Here is a 7,355-nt window from a genome sequence, read left to right as displayed (position 1 = left end):
GTACCAATATTTACTGTTATTCAAAAATGTCTTTGCGTATATTGAGATGTCAGTTATGCATGTAAACAATACTCGTGTGTGAAGATAAGAGGGTAAACAGAAAAGATTTAGACATCGAGATCTTTAAAATACATTAGATTTTTAGGTGGATTTAGTTTAGTACAATGAGGACACTTCTAATGTTGATGATCTTTTGAAACTGTGGAGAAATAACAACAAAATATTGAATTACAAATTAACCTACTTTTTTAAAACTTTTCTTGGTATTTGAAAAAAATATTAGTGTCAGTTAAATGTGGTTGTTGTTGGTGTTGTTATAGTTGTGGCTGTTGTTACTACTATTTACTGTTGGTACTTGGGTCTATAGAGCTACACTAAAAAAAAATGATTATTTTTACATTACTTAATGGGAAAAATTATTGTTTTTAAGTCTGTTTGTTTCTGTAAATATATATCTGCTGAAATCTATTTGATTTAGTTATTTGTGGTTCTATGTGACCAGTTTTCTTGTAGTTGATGAAGGTGTGGGCTGCAATAGTTGTAGAAGTGAAAGTGCTACTAACCCATTAAATGTTTGAAAACTCAAAGTGAGAATCTAATATAAAACAGAAAAAAAAATGATAAATAATCACAGTTATAAACAAAAAGAATTACAATTTGAAAAACACAAAAGTAAAAGCAAGTTAAAATGCAAACTTCAATGACAAGTGTATTACCACCTACAACAACAATAGCAACATACCACTGGCTAGTGTTGTGTGAGACAAAAGTTGGTATTAAATATAAATGAACCCCAGGTACAAGAAAAGGGGTGGAGGAGGTGTGTTATGATCAATGCAGAAAATAGGGATAGATGAGTGGTTGGTGAGAGCTGTACAAGCCATGTATAAGGACGCTATCAATAAGGTGAGGGTGGGCAATGAGTAGAGAGAAGAATTCAGGGTACAGGTAGTGGTTCACCAAGGATCCGTGCTCAGCCCCTCTTGTTCATCATAGTCCTCCAGGCGGTAACTCAGAAATTCAAGACAGGCTGCCCCTGGGAGCTCCTCTAAGCTGATGACCTTGCCCTTATAGCTGAATCACTTCCTGAACTAGAGAATTCCAGGCATGGAAACAGGGTATAGAATCAAAGGGCCTCAGAGTTAACCTAGCAAAAACCAAAGTCTTAATTATTAGGAAGGCAAACAAATCACAAATCCCTTCAGGTAGATGACCCTGCTCAATCTGTAGAAAAGGTGTAGGTAGAAACTCCATAAGATGCACTCATAAGCTTTGGACACATAAAAGGTGAAGCAACATCAAAGGAAGGTTAACAGAGAAACTAACTTTTCTATGTGGAAGATGCACAGGCATAATAAATAGGTAGTAGATAGTTTCTAGTATCTAGGCAACCAGGTTAGTAGTGGCTGTTCTGAGAGCATAACTGTGAGAATAAGCTTAGGCTGCACAAAGTTCAGAGAGCTCCTACACCTGCTGACAACAGAGGGCCTCTCTCTCAGAGTGAAAAGCAGATTGTTTGATGCCTGTGTGGGATCAGTTATGCTGCTTGGTAATGAAGCATGGGCTATGACAGCTGAGGACATGCTTAGGCTTGAGAGAAATGAAGTCAGTATGCTTTGCTGGATGTGTAATGTCAGTGTGCATGTTTGACCGAGTGTAAGCATCTTGAGAGAAAAGTTAGGCATAAGAAGAATTGGATGTGGTGTGCAAGAGAGACAACTGTGCTGGTATGGTCATGTAATGTGTATGGACAAAGACAGGTGTGTAAAGAAGTGCCAATCTCTAACTGTGGAGGGATCCTGTGGTAGAGGTAGACCCAGGAAGACATGGTATGAGGCGGTGAAGCATGATCTTCGAACTTTGAACCTCACAGAGGCAATGAATAGTGACTGAAACCTTTGGCGATGTTCTCTGCTTAAGAGGATCCATCAAGCCAAGTGCACCTGTGATGGTGATTCATAAAAAAAAATCAACCTTTGAACGTCGGGGCTGATGGAGGCAAAGAGGCTGAGTTCCTTTCAAGTTTTGGGCTTCATGGAGGCAAAGTGGCTGAGTTCCATTTGAGTTTTGGGCCTCATGGAGGCAAGGTGGCTGAGCTTCTGAGCTGCATGGAGACAAAGTGGCTGAGTTCCTTTCGAATGTTGGGCTTCATTGAGGCATGGTGGCTGAGTTCCTTTCAAACGGGCCTCATGGAGGCAAGGTGGCTGAGTTTCTTTGGAGTGATGGGCCTCATAAAAGCAAAGTGGCTAAGCTCCTTTCGAGCATTGGGCCTCACGCAAGCTCTGATCAAGACCTTTGGCATTATGTCATGCTTGAGAAGAAGACCCATCAAGCCAAGCAAAATCGCAGCTGTGGCAAATACTGGAGTCACACAAATGGCACCCATGCCATTGGCATGTAAAAGTACCCATTACTCTGTCGGAGCGGTTGGCATAAGGAAGGGCATCCAGCCATAGAAAAGCTTGCCAAATCAGACTGGATCATGGTGCAGCCTTCCAGCATGCCAGCCCACTCAAGTCAAACTGTCCAACCCATGCCACCATGGACAACGGACGTTAAATGATGATGATGATGATATATATATATATATATATATATTATATATACATATGTATGTATTTATATATTTTATGTGTATGTGTATAGATGTATTTGTATATTTTTAGGTATATAGGTGCAGACACATCTGTGTTGGGAGAAGATTGCATCCTAACCACATGATTCTGGGTTCAGTCCCAGTGCATGGCACCTTGGAAATGCATCCTCTACTACAGCTGTGTAGTGCCCAAAGCCTTGTGAGTGACTTTGGTTGGCAGAAAATGAAATAAGCCTGTCTCATATATGTGTGTGTGTGTGTGTTTATATGTACATTCCTACATATGTTATGACCGACTTTGTATTTGCTAGTAAATATTAGAATTGTTATATAGTTATGTATCAAATATTTTGAATTGCATAGTCAAAAATTTCTTCTATTGCCATGTTCAGCATCATTGTTGTTATTGCTATCAATCTTTTCAGAAAATGATTTACCTGGAATTATTTCAGAAACCTTTATAATTTTAGGAGGCAGATGCAAGTATTCTCATTGGTTGTGATGAGAGATGATTCTTATAGCTCTTTCATATTTTAACAAGAAAATAAATAAATGTTAGGGTGTCTTAACAATAAATCTCATATCAAATATTTAACCAAATATTTATCCCCAGAACTTCAAATTTCAAGTATCTCCTTCTAACTTTTTGAAATTCACCAAATCTATAGCTATAAATAACTTTTATAACCACTAAAGATGCTTTACAGACCTGGATATATTTATTAAGAGTCATATTTTTGTTTTTTTTTATAGAATTTTAAAGTAAACAAGTTTCTTTTAGTTTTGTATACAATAAAAATGGTTACATTTTCTTCAATGTTGAAACATTATAGATCTTCTTCAAAAAAGATGTATTGATTGGAGCCAATGTGAGAACCAGCAAGAAATATTTTTCAAATCATGCTTTGTTGACTAAAAAAGAAAAAAATTGGTCACAGTAAGATAATATATTTCTGAATATGATACAATCAAGAATTTAAGAAATAAAAAAAGGGTGATGCCATTGACTGGAAATATCCCTGATCACACCTGTATTCAATGAGAGCTGAAATGGGGCTAGAAAACAACAAAACCATAAAAATATTGATTTGATTTTGACTTTGCAATTCAATGATTTTAGGTGACAACAATATAGTAATTTGAAACATTTCCAATATATTACAGGTACAAGGCAGTGGGTTGGCAGAAACGTTAGCATGCCTGGCAAAATGCTTAGCGGTATTTCGTCTGTCTTTATGTTCTGAGTTCAAATTCCGCCGAGGTCGACTTTGCCTTTCATCCTTTCGGGGTCGATAAATTAAGTACCAGTTACGCACTGGGGTCGATGTAATCGACTTAATACCTATGTCTGTCCTTGTTTGTCCCCTCTGTGTTTAGCCCCTTCAGGGTAATAAAGAAATAGGTATTTCGTCTGTCTTTATGTTCTAAGTTCAAATTCCAACAAGGTCGGCTTTGCCTTTCATCCTTTTGGGGTTGATAAGTACTAGTTGCACACCTGGGTCGATCTAATGGACTTAGCTCCTCTCTCTCAAAATTTTGGGCCTTGTGCCTAGAGCAGAAAAGAATATACTACAGGTACTTATTTTATTGATTAAAATATATGCAAAATGCCAAAGAAAGCATGCTAAATTTTGAATTTAGGAAATAAGAATGGAGAAGAAAAGTTACTGCCATTCAGGAAAATTAATTGCAAAAGGGATAAAGGTGAATACTCAAAAGATTTCAACTGAATTTAAATTAATTTGAATTATATAAGTGGTATTCAAGTGAATCTGTTTTTTTTTTTGTTTTTTTCCAGAATAGTGACAAACTCCAAAAATGATTTTGTCTTGTTATTGAAGCATAGTTTAAGCACAGCTGCTAAAATTTTAGAATGACTAATAGGTTTGGTAATGTGTGTGACAAAATTCACTGGTTAAGAAAATAAAATGAATGACATCTTAAGAATTTATTAATAGTGTTTCTGCATGAAGATACTATCGATGTGCAGGCTAGCACAATAAAATTAGTGAGATAAAAACAAGTTTGAATCAATTGATCTTAAAACAGTTATCATAAGTAATGTTATCAGTGTTAATAAAAATTCATCTTAAAGAAGAGAGCACAAATATTTTCTTATAAAATATTGTTCTTAAAATAGACACAAGACCTGAAATTTGAGTGAGTTTGATAAGTTAATTATAATTAAAAAGTACTTAATTTTATCAACATAAAAGAGAGGACATCAACAGCATTTCAAATCAGAATGTAAAGTGTCGGAATACATGTTACACAAGATTTTTCACCTCTTTAAAGGATCTGCAAGAGGGTGTAATTGAAAAATATGTATAGTAGCCTGCACTAAATTTTATGTTACCCATACAAAAGGCACATTTAGCAAATTTTCAGATGCTATTATTTTAATTTGTCTTAAGATGATGAGCTAGATAAATCACAGGTACACTGGGAGAAATGCTTAGCAGTATTTTATCGGTTTGTATGATCTGAGTTCAGATTCCACTGAGGTTGACTTTGCTTTTCATCCTTTCAGGGTTGATAAAATAAGTACCAGCTGAGTCCTAGGGTTGATGTAATCGATTGGTCTCCTCCCTAAAAATTTCAGGCCTTTTGCCTAGAGTAGAAAAGATTACTTTATTTCATCATTTTTCAAGCTGGGGAAAAAAATACTGTTTGCTCATTGCTTTTTGACATCATCTGTTTAAAAAGCATCTGACAAATGGTCTTGTTTTCAGCTTGAAAATGGCAAAATAAATCAATGTTTTGGCCAGGAAAATTTGGGCACTTGTATTTCACAAGACATGTGGTATTTATTAAAATATTATATATATTATATATTTATATATATATAAAATATTATATATATTCTATATATATATTATATATATATATATATGTGTAACCTTGTTCATATATATGTGAATCACTACTAGAGCTAGAGAAGAAGTTTTAGGTGTGGAAGCTAGGTCTACAATGGAAGGGCCTTAGAGTTAACTTAGCAGAAACCAAAGCGTAAGTAGGAAAACAGAAAATCACAAATTCCTTCAGATAGATGGCACCGCTTGATCTATAGGAAAGGCATAGGTAGAAATTCAATAAGTTGTACCCAGTGCAGCTATGGAAACATAAGAGGCTGCAATATCAGAAAAAGATTAACTGGGAAAATAGATTTGGGTATGGAAGATGCACAGGTACAATAAACACTAAATATGTACAGAAAATAGACCCCATCAAATGCCAAGGGTGTAAGCTAGAGGTAGCTCGTAGCTTCCATTATCTAGGTGACCAAGTCAGTAGCATAGGTGGATGCTCCATGAGCATAGCTGCAAGAATAAGAATAGGCTGGACAAAGCTCAGAAAGCTCCTAACTCTGCTGGCAACAAAGGGCCTCTCTCTTAGAGTGGAAGGGGGACTGTATGATGCTTGTGTACAAACAGACATGCTACACAGCAGTGAAGCATGGGATGTGACCAAACGAGGATATGTATAGGCTTAAAAGAAATGAAGCTAGCATGCTTCACTGGATGTGCAAGGTCAGTTTACATGTATGACAGAGTGTAAGCAACTTTAGAGAAAAGTTGAGCATAAGGGGTATCAAATGTAGTGCACAAGAGAGACGACTGCATTGGTATGGTCATGTGATGCATAGGGACAGGGGCAGTTGAGTAAAGAAGTGCTGATCTGTAAATGTGGAGGGATGCTGTGGAAGATGTAGACCCAGGAAGACACAGGACAAGGTAGTGAACTCAGAATGTAAAGACAGATGAAATACCAGTTAGCATTGTTTCTTATTTCTTCATTGCCCACAAGGGGCTAAACATAGACAGACAAAGGGATTAAGTCGATTATATTGACCCCAGGGCATAACTAGTACTTAATTTATTGACTCCGAAGGGATGAAAGGCAAAGTCAACCTCGGCAGAATTTGAACTTAGAACGTAGCGGCAGACAAAATACCGCTAAGCATTTCGCCCGGCATGCTAATGTTTCTGCCAGCTTACCACCTTTAGGGGTTACAAGTATTATTTACCAACAGTTTAACTTAGTGTCATGTAACTTCAAGTTTTGTAGGCTTGTCAGACAAACCTATGTGTGTGTGTGTATGGGGGGGTGTATGTGTATGTATGCACGTATGTGTATATGCATATATGTGATATGTATTGTGTGTGTATGCAGAGAGAGAGAGAGAGAGAGAGGTTGGGGAGATGTGGATGATATGGGTGTTGCAAGTTTGTAGATGGTGATTGAAATAACTTAGAAATATTTGAAGCTACATTAACAGGTTGGAATTGTAGATATTACTTATTCTCAACACTTTATTTATATCAGCCTGACAACTCTCTTCTACATCAATACACATTTTCCATTCCTTTCCCCATAAAACTGTGGCTAACTTCTTGTTTTCACTTTTAATAATGTTACATCCAGCAAATTTTGCTGATGCTTTCTTCTTTATATATGACTTCCCATCTCACTGTAGCTTTTCATTTATTTGTTTGTTTGTTTACTTATTTATTTATTTATTCATTTATTTATTTATTTATTATTATTATTCCGATTGTGGTCGTTGCCAGCTCCGCCTGGCCTCCGTGCCAGTGGCACGTAAAAAGCACCATCTGATCGTGGTCGATTGCCAGCCTCATCTGGCACCTGTGCCGGTGGCACATAAAAAGCACCCACTACATTCATGGAGTGGTTGGAGTTAGGAAGGGCATCCAGACGTAGAAACATTGCCAGATCAGACTGGGCCTGGTGCAGCCTT

The sequence above is a fragment of the Octopus sinensis genome, linkage group LG4 (assembly GCF_006345805.1).
Source record: "Octopus sinensis linkage group LG4, ASM634580v1, whole genome shotgun sequence".
In the NCBI taxonomy this organism is placed as follows: Eukaryota; Metazoa; Mollusca; class Cephalopoda; order Octopoda; family Octopodidae; genus Octopus; species Octopus sinensis.
This window is presented reverse-complemented; position numbering follows the sequence as displayed.